Consider the following 15,855-nt stretch of genomic DNA (forward strand, 5'->3'; position numbering starts at 1 on the left):
CAGCCGAGCAGAGGACCAGGAGAGCATCTACCGCCCAGCCGAGGACCAGGATAGCATCTAGAGCCCAGCAGAGGACCAGGATATCATATTCAGCCCAGCAGAGGACCAGGATAGCATCTTCAGCCCAGCAGAGGACCAGGATAGCATCTGCAGCCCAGCAGAGGACCAGGATAGCATCTGCAGCCCAGCAGAGGACCAGGATAGCATCTGCAGCCCTGCAGAAGACCAGGATAGCATCTTCAGCCCAGCAGAGGACCTGGATAGCATCTTCAGCCCAGCAGAGTACCAGGATAGCATCTTCCGCCCTGCAGAAGACCAGGATAGCATCTTCAGCCCAGCAGAGGACCAGGATAGTATCTTCAGCCCTGCAGAAGACCAGGATAGCATCTTCAGCCCAGCAGAGGACCGGGAAAACATATTCAGCCCAGCAGAGGACCAGGATAGCATCTTCAGCCCTGCAGAAGACCAGGATAGCATCTTAAGTCCTGCAGAAGACCAGGATAGCATCTTCAGCCCTGCAGAAGACCAGGATAGCATATTCAGCCCAGCAGAGGACCAGGATAGCATCTTCAGCCCTGCAGAAGACCAGGATAGCATCTTCAGTCCTGCAGAAGACCAGGATAGCATCTTCAGTCCATCAGAGGACCAGGATAGCATATTCAGCCCTGCAGAAGACCAGGATAGCATCTTCGGCCCAGCGGAGGACCAGGATTGCATCTTCAGCCCAGCAAAGGACCAGGATAGCATCTTCAGCCCAGCAGAGGACCAGGATAGCATCTTCAGCACTGCAGAAGACCAGGATAGCACCTTCAGTCCAGCAGAGGACCAGGATAGCATCTTCTGCCAAGCAAAGGACCAGGATAGCATCTTCTGCCAAGCAGAGGAACAGGATAGCATCTTCAGTCCAGCAGAGGACCAGGATAGCATCTTCAGCCCAGCAGAGGACCAGGATAGCATCTGCAGCCCTGCAGAAGACCAGGATAGCATCTTCAGCCCAGCAGAGGACCTGGATAGCATCTTCAGCCCAGCAGAGTACCAGGATAGCATCTTCAGCCCTGCAGAAGACCAGGAAAGTATCTTCAGCCCAGCAGAGGACCAGGATAGCATCTTCAGCCCTGCAGAAGACCAGGATAGCATCTTCAGCCCAGCAGAGGACCAGGATAGCATCTTCAGTCCAGCAGAGGACCAGGATAGAATCTTCAGCCCAGCAGAGGACCAGGATAGCATCTTCAGCACTGCAGAAGACCAGGATAGCACCTTCAGTCCAGCAGAGGACCAGGATAGCATCTTCTGCCAAGCAAAGGACCAGGATAGCATCTTCTGCCAAGCAGAGGACCAGGATAGCATTTTCAGTCCAGCAGAGGACCAGGATAGAATCTTCAGCCCAGCAGAGGACCAGGATAGCATCTTCTGCCAAGCAAAGGACCAGAATAGCATCTTCTGCCAAGCAGACAACCAGGATAGCATATTCATCCCAGCAGAGGACCAGGATAGAATCTACTGCCACACACAGTACCACAGTAGAACCACAGGTTGCAGCTATAAAAGTGCAGTTAGTTGATTGATTGAAAGTCACGATTTTCCGCCAAATAGTGCTAACATTTGTGGGATTTTTAGCTCATTCTTGTGGTGGACAAAAGTGAAATTACAAGTCCCCGAACGCAACCCACGGTTGACTAAAAAGACAGCCTGAAGGTGTCACTCACAACCTACTTGACAGTCATGTGTATCCTGGTTAATCAAGCTTCAGCGGTCTCTGGATGGATGGACCATTTGTGCATGTTTGAAATGACCGCAAGATTGTGTCTCTCTTGGAGCCCTTCATTTTCTAGTTGTGTGCCCCTTTGTCGAACAGTGCTGCCGTGCCGGACACCCATACAGCCCCCTAGTGTGTGGCTGGCATCGGCAGTGGTGCGCCCCCTGATAATCTGTCACTGAGCAGGCGTAACAGCCAGAGCTGCCTACTTTGGAACTGGGGAACCCGGTTTGAGTCTCGGCATCGGCTCAACATCTGTCATTGTCTAACGTAACTGGTGCTCATGTAAAGCGCTCCAATACCTTCGGGTCATGTTCGCGCTATATAAATCTGCCACAAAAAAAAAACTTCCTGTGATTCTGGGCAAATCACTTAATCTCTTCCTGCCTACCCAAAATGAATGTATCCTTTTGCAATATAACTGGTGCTCACGTAAAGCGCTCCAATATCTTTAGGTCGAGTTGACACTACATAAAAATTGCAAAAAGAAAACAAACAGAAAACAGTAAAACATTTGTTCTCCTATAAAATTAATCATTCGAATGGTGTTGGGGAATTTGTATCTATCTCATGATCCCCTGCCATTCCCTCCCTCATAGCCAATCATTAACCGCCCAACCAATTAGCGCCTTAGTCCAAGTGCCCACCCTCTACACCTAGGACGACCACTTGGGGTAAGTAAGCTACTTACTACCAATTAGCACTACCGATCTTGTTAGTGTAATAAAATGAGTGCTATTCATTTGCGGAACAGCAGCATACTATTTAGATTCCAAGAAAGCATTAGGTTTGTGAAACAAATAAATGCTGAATTAATGGCAGTATAGGAGAGTGCGCTACAGTTACAGATTGCTTTTCGAGGTGGCATGCGGTCACGACTTTAAGGGGGTCAAATGTCACACTGAACGTCAATGGCTGATTTTAGAAAGCATTTTAAAGGAAGACAAGCTGGAGGGTGGGGGACTGCAAGATGATGTTCAAAGGATTCCGAAGGGGTTATATGCTGAAGTGCGAGTGGGTGGGAGGCTGATTGCAGTTGAAACGGTACAGCTAATTTTGATAAAAGCATGATGGGATAGGGGTGTTTTATGTGGGGGGGGAGCGCTGATGGGGCCTAGGTGCGGTATTGAGAAGGATACACGTCTATTAGGCTACATTGTAAGGCAGAAAAGATTAGGTAAAAGGTGGATGAGGTGTGGGCAAACATGGAGATGACGGGAAGCGCGGGAAAGGCAGACATGGACAGACTCATGCTTGGGAACCACATGCAACAAAGGCGCGTCTGACATCAATAACAAAGGCAACAATACAACTGAATATTCAATATTGCCAAGGCTGTAACTTTTTCACAAACTAATGATGTGTTGGAGCAGCAACCTGTTATCGCGGTGTGGCAGGCTTCGTAAATAACGCGTCATTTCCTTAGTTTTTGCTGTGCGCTGTGTGCGCATGATCATACCGGTGTCTGAGGAACAAGCGAGACCGCGTGCAGGCTGATAAACCGTTATAGTCCTGAACTGCAGCTGGGCACTCCCACTGCTGGAGACCGGTAATTACATACAGGACATGATCCTCTAACCGAGCTCAGTACCCCAGCGCAAGGTTTTGTTTCTTGTAAAGCGGGGTGAGTAAATCCACAAAGCGCATTTACCACCCCTGAGAATGCCGAACACCGCTCGGACTCTTCGCTCGGAACCGGTTTGCCGCAGCAGCTCTAGTCTTTGTCCTTTGTATTTCTTTGTATTTCTCAGAGCTCAGATGGCAGTATCGCCCTCCTCCACGGAGCCAGCCCGTTTTAGCACAACGAGAAATGTTCAGAATAATTACATATGAAGAAACTCGGAATCACAGCCTGCGAGTGATAAGATAAAAGCAGCCATGCCTGTATAATTAAATGGAACGCAAACGTTCACCAAATGACAAACGCTCACTGCGTGCTGCTGGCGTTTCCCTTGCAGGAGCGAGCAGCAAGGCGCGATAATTGCTAACAGATGGCGGCCGCTGCTCGCTCCCGCAACGGAAACGTCAAACGTGCACAAGTGCCCATAGAGAGCACTGCAAACATGCACGAGTTTTAGCAAAAGTGCTGAGCGATGCCAAGAGGTCTCTCTAAGCAGCGCTTGCGCACTGCATAGGCGAGACCTAAAAACTAGAATGGCTCAAAGTGGCCACTTGCCAGCTATAGTTGTTGCCCTTTCTCTCATCTTACCGGTCACAGTCAAGTCTTTTTAGCTTATAACCAGAGAAACTATTACTTGAGGCACTAATTGTTCTCCTCAGACTCCTTTCTACTGCTCATAGGGTGCTGCAATCTATTAACATTTCTTAGGCATATGACGATAGGGATTCTAGAGAGATGACAAAACTGGTGTTTGACGTTCCAGGATAATTTAAATTGCAGAGAATGAAATGAAATTCCAGCAATATTGGAACATTAATTGAAAAGCAGGCAGTCACGTTCATTACCTTTTATCTGTTCTAAAGAACCATTTATGGTGGGTCTAATACGAAAGGAGAGTATGTTGGAAATTATATTTAAGGGAGGTGAGACTGTAAAGTAACAATCGTGAGACTTTTTGCTATTCATCTACACTCAAACTGAAAAGGATAGTGTGTCACATAGGTGTCCAGGGGCGGCTGTGGGGAGGGTGTTATAGAAGAAGACCTCAGGAAAAGTTGCCAAAAAGATTAAGAAGTTAAGTGCAAGTAACCGGTTTGATCCCAATAAGATGATTGAGTGTGTGCTCCAGGTGAGCACAGGGGTGCAGCATTCCTAAACCACACGCTACGATTTATTGCTGCATTACCAGCATTTGGAATTTCAATTTACAGATTCATCAGTTTGCATAAAATCCCATTACTTTATTTCCCAAAACCAGTATTAGAAAGCCACAGATTGGAATTTCAAAGTGAATTCCTTTGAATATGGTCAATTAAAAATATTTTTCTAATTAAAAGGTAGGAACACAGGAGTTAGCGGACTATAAACATGCTACCTCTTTCTCCGTATTCACTGATTCATAAGAGAAAAAAGGCACATTCCTTCATTCAACAGAATAGATTGTTAAGACTCTATGATACATATAAACACACCATTTTGCCATATATAGGTATCTGGGGAGTATGAACCTGTATGAGGGACCTTGGCACATTACTTGCTTCCACCTATAAAACAAGCTTTTTCAATGCAATAGGTCTCGCATTTGCGGGAATTCAAGCTATTGACATTGCAAATGACAACGCCTTTTATTTATCTGTTTTAAAAACAACACATAAATAAAAGGCATTGTTATTTACAATCCCAATAGGTCAAACTCTCGTATTGCAAGATCTACTGCATTGCAAATGCTTGTTTAACTGATCCTTTTAGCAGGCACTAATATATCAGCTTTTGGAGACGCTATGTGCGTCTGATACAATCTAATAATTTGCATCCAATCCCCCAAGAATTACATTACTTTGAGTTGAATCCCTTGTTTCTGTGGCTGTGGGTCTGGCATCACCACAACGGACCATAATTGCTTCGTCAGCTCCTGCTTTGATTTGTCTAAAGCCAAACAGCCCCTCCTCCTGGTACATAACTTCCTGTTTCGAAAGGCTCTGAAAGTGGGGTAGGCACAAGCTACGCTGCCAACATTTAAATTAGTAACACATGTTATTTACAGGAATGTGAAATGGGAAACCGCTGCACCAGGCATAGTTTTTCCTTACATTTATCGTTTAGAGCACACATTCTACTAAATCTCTGTTTTTGATACATCCCGCTTAATTAGACAAGATTTATTAGGTGAATATATTCTCGAACTGTTAGCTAAGGTTTTTAAATATATGTTTTAATCAGATTTAACCAAATCTCATAAAGTAAGTACAACTCAATAGCGGTTTTCTGTGTTTTTAGTATTAAAAAAAAGTTTAACTGTTTAGTAAATTAGATTGAGATTTTTTATATATAGCCGCTTGCCAGGTGCTACCTACTAAATCTGAATTAGTACAGCCAGTAGGCTCAGGTGAAGGTCTGAAAGAGTTTAAGGATATTGATATTTCGATTGAGAGAGGCCAGTCTGCAGCGGCTGACTCTCGGTTGGCTTGTCAGCTTTTTAGATCAGCGTACGCAAATCATCAACCTGGGCCCTTTTCGATCTCACACTGTGAAGCTTAGCAAGGGGGTGCCACAGGGCGGATGTATGACATTACAACGCGTGTCATTACAACGCGTGCAGTTACATCGCATGCGTTACAACGCATGCGATGTTACAACGCTATGCCATTACAACGCAAGTCTTTACATCGACTTGCACTAGATGGCGTGCTAACATTAGAAAAGTGTAATTTACTATTCCAACTCCAGTCCACGTAACAGTAGGGAAAGTGTTGGGATAGTAAACTACACTATTTGTAATGTTAGCACGCCATCTAGCGCAAGTCGATGTAAAGACTTGCGTTGTAATGGCATTGCGTTGTAACATCGCATGCGTTGTAACGCATGCGATGTAAAAGCTGCGCGTGGTAAAAACCGCGTTGTAATGGCTGTTCCCCCCACAGGGCTCTTGTCTGAGCCCGACCTTGTTTAACATCTATGTGGCCCCCTTTGCTAAAGTCATCCGAGATTACGGTTTTACGCCGTTCTCCTACGCTGACGATACACAATGAATCCTATCCTTTGATAAGGACATGGAGTTAGTCGACCAGCATTTTGCAAAGGGCATGTCAGCCATAGCAGATTGGATGACGGAACACTTTTTGCAGCTAAATACGGCCAAAACAGAAATCTTGCTGTTTGGTGCTGCACTAACTTCCTGCTCCCCTGAGTGGTGGCCGACAGTGTTAGGATCTGCTCCCTCTCCAACCGCGGTGGCATAGAATCTAGGGGCCAGGCTGGATGTACAATTATCGATGAAGGAGCAAATCATGACCACTGCCGGGACCTACTATCAGACCTTGAGCCTTTTGCGCAGAGTGTTCATGTGGCTACCCCTCTCGGTACGTAGAACCCTAATTAAGCCATTGATTATAGGTCGCCGGGACTATTGTAATGCTTTATTGGCATACGCAAACGAGTCTTCTCCTAGCAGACTGCAGATTGCCCAGAATGTGGCAGCTCGCCTAGCTCTTAATAAACCACCCCGCACCTCCCCATGGCAATTACTGAAATTTCTTCATTGGCTTCCTATCTGCCAGAGAATAAAGTTTAAGCTCTGTTGCTTCGCTCACAAAGCAGTTTATGGCACATGCCCGAGCTATATGGCAGATAAGTTCAAAGTGTACTGCCCAAACCGGTGTGTCAGATCAGAAGGCAAAGGGTTGTTTGTGGTCCCTCGTTTTAAGACAACACAATCTGGAGGCAAAACTGTTGCCAATCTGGCCCCAAAATATTGGAATTCTTTGCCAGAGGATTTACATAAATGCTCTAGTCTTGTTTGCTTCAGAAATCTTCTGAAGACGTAATTATTCAAGCCTTGAGCTATGGAAGTCTGTGCCTGTCTGACCCGTTCTTCTATGTTAGCGCGGAGATACCCCTTTGGGGGTGATTCCTGCGCTCTATAAATTTCCTACATACATATATACATACATACATAATGTTTTCTACAATAACCATTGAATGTACCTATACCCGTACCCTTGCTGTAGGTTAATTATATTGCTGACATCGCACTCTCCTCATGTAAATTAGTTTTCAAACTTTGTTTGGTGGGGACACTCCAATCACATAGTCTAATAGCGTTCATTCATTTAATTAATCAGCAGTGCACATTTATTCCGGGCGTGCAGGACTGGTGCCTAGGTAAGGCCTGGTGCAGAAGTAGTATTTGTGCACAAGTACCACGTGGTGCAAAGTGCAAGGAAGCGCCAGCCTTTCGTTAATATTCGGGGAGCACTCCAACTGCACAATGATGTTTTGACTTTAAGGCAGTAAATCCTACCACCATTACCGGACGTAGGAGACTTTAACACAGACCTAACCTTCTTTGTTTACAAGTGTTATCTTCCACTTTGTGACATAATGCTCCCGGCGAGTGTTTCAATTAAGAACACGCTTTTCTTTATTAAAACATAAAGATCAGACTATAGGGCGCACCCCAGCTTTGACGCACTTGTACCTGCATACTTCTTGCCTATGTTTATTTGAATTAGGTTTCTCTGGTTCTGTTGCAACTCCCTTATTGCGTCCGGACCAACATCATAAATCAGAGATCTACGTCTAAAACTTTACTCATGGATGAAAGATGTTTCTGTGTCCTCCCATGTTCCTTTGCATTTCCCAGTGTGCTGTGTTCATCGCCCTCTTTTGGATTCATTGTAAATATTATAGATACCGTTTTACACCGGGGCTACTGTTGTCATCCATCACCAAGGCTTTGTGATGGAGCGCTGCATGTGTGCAGGTATACATCTGTAATCTGCCAGCCCATTGACATCGCTCAGGGGTTAATGTGCTTACTTCAGATATCTGTGTGTAAACTGCAGCTCACATGTTCTCCTCAAAGTCATATATCTCTGGGGTCAATGAGCATGTTTTAAAACCAGCTTGACCCTGTCTGACTCTGCTTCTAATCCCTGCCGGATGGATCACGCCGTTTATTTACCTGCTGCATTTACCTTAGTGTACCCTTCTGGGCCTTCGCCATAAAAGGTACAACTACAGTCAAATTGCTCCGTGGCTTCATTTTCGTGGGAAACGGCCACTACAACGCGGCCGTTTCCACGCCTAACAATAACCACGCATGCGTGGTTACAACGAATAGTCTTTACCACGCATACCTTTACTACGAGATACGTAGTAAATGCATGTGTGTTAAAGGTTAAAAAAAAGGGGATCTTGGGGGGGGGGGTCACCCCCCCCCAAAAAAGAAAAAAAAAACATGGGTAAAAAAAAAAAAGAGGGCTTGGGGGGTCTCCCCCCACAAAAAAAAGAAACGCACCTGAATTCCGTTATTTTCAGAAATTGAAGAAAAAAGATGAGGAGGCAATAGGAGTAGTAAGAGGAAACGGAAAGACACTTCCGCTTCCTCTTTACGACGTGAAACGTAAATAGGAAGTGCTTGGAGTGAAGAGAACGTAGAGAGGTAAGGGGGAATGAGGGGGTGGTGTCGCACAGGGGTAAATTATAAGGGTTACATTTAAAGGTTAATTAGTACTGAAGATATCCTTTAAAATCAAAATGCCATTAACATGCATAGTTTAACAGCGAAAATCGTAGTAAAAATGTGCATGTTAAAGGCATTTTTGTGGTAAAGGTTATGCGTGGAGAAAGCATTCGCGTTGTAATGCATGCGTGGTAAAGGCATGAGTTGCAACGGAATGCGTAGTAACGTCATACAACCCATTTTCGTGACAGCTCCACTGAACGCGAGACCCCGCTCAGAGTGACTGGGCAGAGATGAACGTGAGAGTCTACTTGGGGAAAGACCAAACCACAGGGCTTGCAAACAGTTTCAGAGGGTAATTCGATATTGTAACATATCATTAAACCAGCGAGAAATCAACTTTGTAATGTGAATTGTTATAGCTGGAGAAAATGTATACATTTCATGGTGGGCCAGAGGTACATTTATGAATCTGAAAACTCAATTTAGCTTTATAGCCGGTTGTTAAAGGCCCTGGTCCCCTATAACGAGAGTGAGGGCCTTTAACATCAGGTATAGCCCGAGGCAGAGGGGCAAAGGCTATTAGAACATTTCAGCCACTGAGGGTAGAATATTCTAAAATAAAAAGGGAGAAACAGAGAGACAAACATGGGATTGCTGCCCTTTATAAGCCGGGAGCCACTTCACTGTCTTCAACAGGGCTCTCATTAGCAAAAAAGAAAAGAGGAAACACCGGGCACAGTGTCTATAACATGTAGACCAAGTGTCAACTCCAAATTCAACAATGATGTTGATAACTATACAATTTAAATACATAAATGTATACAAAAGAGTTAGAAAAAGCTGAATGTGAATTTCTTTAATTAATTTTTATATTTTTTGTGTGACACACAAATAATATTTTTCTTATTTTAAATAAGTCGATTAAATATATATGAACATGTCTAATAATGACAATAAATAAATAATCATAATAATAGTATACACATGTATTGTCTTCCTAGGGGTCCATGATATAGCTGTATACAAATGCTGATAACATCAACTGAAGTTCATTGATAAATACATTTGCTATAGTCCATAACTCTCTCAGTTGTTCATTCTCTAAATTAGATCAAAATGATGAATACTGAACAATTAAAAAATAACAATTTGTAAATATCCAAACAATGTTCTTTCTCAACAGGCGGTTTATAGACACAACGCGTTTAGGCTAGGCCTTCATCAGGAACCCACTCGAGGTTGTATACTATGTAAGAAAAATTATTTAGAAATAAAAAACCAAAGTTAAAATAAGGAGTCAACATATCTATTTTAAAGTCTACAAATTTTACCATCAACATACAAATATTTAATACAAAAAGATCCAGTTTAAGGTTTCCGTACTCATGCAGGGCAAACCACTTTTATATAGAGATATGCTCAAAAAGACCAATTGAATTTTCAAATTGTAACACGGCTACAAGAGCCGTAACTGTCTCTAAATTGCATCTAATTGTGCAATGGGGCATAATTAGACATGGTCCAACTCTCAGTCTAGGGGTCTACCTCTTGAATATCTCGCTGTAAATGTTCTCAAGTAGATACGGGTACAAAGGATCTCAGTCAAAGTTCCGAATTAACTATGTTAGAGTGAGACAAGAATATAGGAAAGGTTACATATTAATGACTTGCGGGTATCACAAAATCATGGCAAACAACCATATGAATAGATATGATCTGTATACCTACTGAAGGTCTGATATCTGTTTAGTAGCCATGACCAATTCCAATTGGTAATAATTAATTCTATCTGTATGTTTGTATAAAAATGCTAGTCAGGAATACAGCCAACTGTTGATTCAAAAAGGGAAAAAGAACCATGGTTATACAATTAGATAATAATCCATGTTGTATTGATAAACATTTGATGTGACTAATAGTGCCTAGTTGCTATTCAAGAATATAATAGTTTTATATCTGATAGAAATATATACTCACTTCCTAGAAAAGTTTCCTTGCAACGTTTTTTGTGACTTCTCGATTATGAACGAGTCATACTTAATTTCTATCAGTCCCATGAATCAAAACATCGATAGTCCTAAAAAAGGGTTGTAAGGAGTACGTATGTAATATAAGGACTGTTTTAGTGAGGATTTGCTATATAATTCTTATTAAGCCAAAGTATACTAACCCTGATGTTAGATAGCGATTATTATACCAGTTTCATGTAAAATTCGAACAATGGCTGCAAAATGATGTTCTTGAATTTTAGGTCCAATTGGGCGTATACACTGCAAATAGAAAGCAAAAGATGGACCAGTGGCAATGATCTCGCCGTAATTTTGCCATTCTTACCAAAGTTCTGTTTTGTAATACCAATGCTAGCAAACTTTAGCACCTCTACCCCAAGATTATTAGTTAGTGTGAGATGGTGTAAAGGTGACACAACTCGATCCAAGTAACTCTTTTTGTGAGGGCAGTGTTGATCATTCTTACATATCAGTCATCTATTATACTCAATGATTATCTGCACTATGATTACAAAGGACTGAGCCTGCTTTATGGTAAGTCCAATAAATATAAATGTAACCAAATTAACATAAAGTCATGTATAATACATGTGGTCAAAATAATACGTCATGGACATCAGTGCAAATACTAACTATCTGCCTCATACATTGGTTCTATATCGACCAACCGTTGCTCGGTGCGTGGCAAAGCTCGTATATTTAACTAATTGTTAGTTTCCTTATTGCAGCATGCAGAAATGAATGAAACTAATATGGCTTGATAGTGTACGCGCTATATTTAAACAATATTTAAAGCTCTCGGACACCATTATAAGCGTTAACCGTCCGTCATAAATAAGACTCTATGTTAACCCGCAACTCCATTGTATCTAATCGTTGTAACAAAACCTGAAATTGCTCGAACACAGAATACGTTACGACCAGCAAACCGAGACACTGCATACCTGCGAATGTGTGAATTGCACGCTCCTGTTGAAATCGGCAACTAACCGGGAGTCGGCCATCTTATTTTTTTTATATACGTCAACTCAACGGAAATAAACCTGATTAGTATCATAGAAATAGGACTATTCGTTTGACGATGTGTGTCTTCACTGTAAGCGCCATCTTGAACTATCCAATTTTAAAATGGAGAGAACTAATGTATTGGTCTCGACTGGATATTATGTAAATCAAAATTATCAAAAAAGCTGATTATGCATTTCAATAGCCTCAAACGGTATTTAAATTGATATTATTACCTAAAACAAGAGCAATGCTTCTCTACTTAGTTGAATTTAAATAGAGACAGAAGCATACTGAACAAGTAATTTAGATGAAACTAAACTAACTATCTAAAACAACTCTGCTACTTGAAAATGCAATTATATGCAACCATAAGTCATTATATGGAAAACGATCAGTTACCCATTGTTCTTAATGGCTTGATCCCAGAGTATCTCCTGATTGAGATCTAATGTTGCTGTGCCCAAAATAAAAATCCAAAAAACTTCTCTCAGTTTTCTTATCTTATCTGTGGTTATTCCTGGTTTTGAATGAATTTTCTCAAGGATATACCAATGCATCTCATCTGGTGTATGTCCTTGAGTAGTGTTGTACCATGGGTGCTGACAATTTTTGTGTTCTAATCGCAGCTCTATGTTCTATTAGCCTCGTGTTTAGAGTTCTTCCTGTTTCGCCCACATATCCCAATTTACAGGGACATATAATTAAGTAAATGACATCTGTCGATTTACAGTTGTTAAGCGTATTGGGAGAAATGCATTGACCATTGAAAGTAAATGTAGGTGCTTCAATGGCAGTAGCATAGGATTTACACGAAGTGCATTTGAAATTGCCTCCCACTGCTTTAGAACCCTCCATGCTTGTCTTCAAAAAAGTATTAGTGTTTTTCATCCTAGACTGGACTACATAGTCTTTTAAGCTTTTGTTGCGTCTATACGCAAATAAAGGTTTAGATATAGAACCTCTCTCTCCGGACTTATCCACATTCAAGATTTGCCAACTTGAACAAACCACTTGGTGAATTCTAGCATTGAGCATGGAATGTCGTGTTACAAAAACCAAAGAAGGATCTTTTTTATCTTTGGTATTGGTTAGTAGATGTTGTCTGTCATCGTAGCGGGCTCTTTTGTAAGAATCCCGCACAATATTTTGGGGATAACCTCTGGCTAAAAATGGATTCCTCATCATAATAGATTTCTCATCAAACTCTTTGATGCTTGTACAATTACGTCTGAGGCGTGAAAATTCACCAAACGGGATGCTATTTTTTTGGCTCATGGCATGAAAACTATCATAATGGAGCAGCGTGTTTCTGGCGGTAGGTTTAGTGAATAGTTCAACTACCAGAACGCCCATGCGATGCTTAATGAGGATGTCCAGGTATTCCACTTGATCAGTGCTTTTATTATGAGTAAAACGTATATTTTCATCACATGGATTTATCCATTCGATAAATTCAAGCAGCTTGTCATGTGTATCTGACCAAATGAAGAAGACATCATCTATGAATCGTGACCATTTGGTCACAGATTCATAAAATGGTGCCATCTCATTGAAGACAAATTTCTTTTCAAAAAAGGTCATGTAGATGTTTGCTACAGTGGGGGCACAAGATGCCCCCATACTGACGCCTTGATTCTGCTCATATAACTGCTGATTGAATTCGAATACGTTATCCTCCAGCACTATTTTTAAGCATTCCAAGATATAGATGGAAGGACATTTGATATTATAGGTTTTAATAAACCAATGGACCGCTGCTATAGCTCCTTCAATAGGAATGTTACTATAGAGGGCCTCTATATTCATAGTGACCATATATTGGGTGTCGACACAAAAAGGTGTATTCTCTAGTAAATTGATAATGTGTCGTGTATCCTGTACAAAAGCCGGAGTTCTTGATATATGCCTGCATAATAATGCATCTACTTATTTTGCTAACGGTTCCGTAGCTGATCCAAAAGTAGTCACTATTGGTCTCAGCGGGGGATCCATGCCATTTTTATGTAGTTTGGGTATACCATAGATACTAGCCATCCTTGGTTTCTCTATATTGAGGAATGTCCATTCCTTGTTACAAATGTCTCCATCTTTCAATGCTTTATTAGTTATTCTGCATATTTTGGTTGTAATTTGAGATGTGGGGTCTCTACTAATAGGGCAATAGAATCGTGTGTCTCCCAACATTTCAATCATTTGATGTATCATAAACAACAATACCTCCTCCTTTATCACAGCCTTGACCGTTGTGTTAGGTGTTTGTTTTAGAGATTGTACTGCTCTATACTCATCCTTATTCAGGTTAAAGGGAGTTCTTTGCACGTGTTTTGTAATACTCATGATTTTATTGTAAACTACTTTTTCAAACACTGCCACTTCTGATGGAAGTTGGTCTAATGTAGGTGTAAATAGTGATTGCGGGGCAAGGCCAGATGAATTGACAGTACCTGCTTGTTGATCTTTACCGGCAAAAAATATCCTCAATCTGATCTTTCTAAAAAAAGCCATTAGATCCCTTAATAGCTCGAATTTATTAAGACCTGAATGTGGCGCAAAGGTCAATCCCTTTGATAGCAGTGAAATAGTAGAGTCAGTTAAAGATGTACTACTGAGATTGAAAATAGGTAATGTTTCTACTCCCTCCAATACTGTGCGTTGCGTGTAACTAGATATTGATTGAAATCCATCACTGGATTGCCCTGGAAGCGAGGTCGGAATTGAGGGTTTGGCTGAAAGCGCGGCTGATATTGGGGTCTCCAATTGTTGTGCCTGGTAAAACCCCTCCCTAAAAAAGAAGATTGTGTACCTCGTTGTCTACTGGAATTGTGCCCATTACCTCTAAACTCATAATTGCCGAACTGTTCTTCATTATCTGAGTCTGAGGTATCTGAAAAAGTGGTGACTTTCCTACCTGTAACAGGTAGTCTATTCATAGTTGGTTCATATTGTGTGACCTCGGTTTGATTATAGTAATGTTCCGAGAGGTATGGATAAGTACCTTCTTTACTAAAAAATCTTACATCCTTTCTTAGTTTCTCTACTTTGCGTTTAGTAAGATAATCTGTGTAAGAATGAAGGTCTTTTTCTATTTCTTCCAGTTTCTTTTTCGCTGCTTCTACTACACAAGAGGCTTTGATCTTATTTTCTAAATTCAGAATTTCAGCGGTTAACTGCTCTATAACCTCTTTTGCAGTTTCCGCAATTAACATCATGTAATCGCGGGAACAGCGGCTAGAGATCATTGCCCAACGTTCAAGGAATTGTTTGATCTGTACAAACAGACCTGGTGTGTTTCTAACTCTTAAACCCTGGGGAATAACTCCTGCTTTTAAATACTCTAACATGTATTGGCCATGTAACTCGATACATTTAATCTTTTTTCTAAGAGCTAAAAGGACTATGGCATCATCATTTTTTGTCAGAGACTAGAGATACTTGATGTCCAAAATTGGTTGAACTACCAACCATATTTGCAAATTGCTCATCCGTAAACCCAAAAGTTTGGAGGTTAGCCATGATCTGTAATAGAGAAGGAAAGTTATATGATAAAATAATTTTTTTTTTATCCTATATCCAATGACCAATGTGTTGCCCAACTAAAGCATAGAAACCTCTAACTGCAATCTTGTGCAAATAATTACATTCACATATATCAAACTATATTAAAAAGTTATAATAAAGAGAACGCCTCACAGACAGGCTGCGAGATAATAGATTTGATAAAGTAACGGGGCCACTGCTAAACTGGGCTCTCAACATTCCAATGTTCTAATCTGCTTTATGTCATGATATTATGATAGAATGAAAAGCATGTACCATAACATTAAAAGTCTCTCCCAAATTCAAACTGTTCTGCATCAGCATAGGTAAAATTGGTAATGTTAAAAGAAAGTATTATTGCATATATCATGTGATTTAATTTTCTTTCCGTTTTACTGAGATATTTCATACCAGGGCCTAGACCATAGTGTGACCAATAACTTTATAGCAGGCATGG

At 41.4% G+C, this 15,855-nt stretch overlaps 1 protein-coding gene across 1 annotated transcript in view; it reads right to left on the reverse strand.

The window, feature by feature from the left end:
* Window positions 1-15,855, reverse strand: part of LOC146859807 (ankyrin repeat and BTB/POZ domain-containing protein 2-like) — a 487,880-nt gene that overhangs the window by 164,057 nt on the left and 307,968 nt on the right. The gene's annotated exons all lie outside the window — the stretch shown is intronic.

This window comes from Triturus cristatus, chromosome 3_1, assembly GCF_964204655.1.
Source record: "Triturus cristatus chromosome 3_1, aTriCri1.1, whole genome shotgun sequence".
Classification (NCBI taxonomy): Eukaryota; Metazoa; Chordata; class Amphibia; order Caudata; family Salamandridae; genus Triturus; species Triturus cristatus.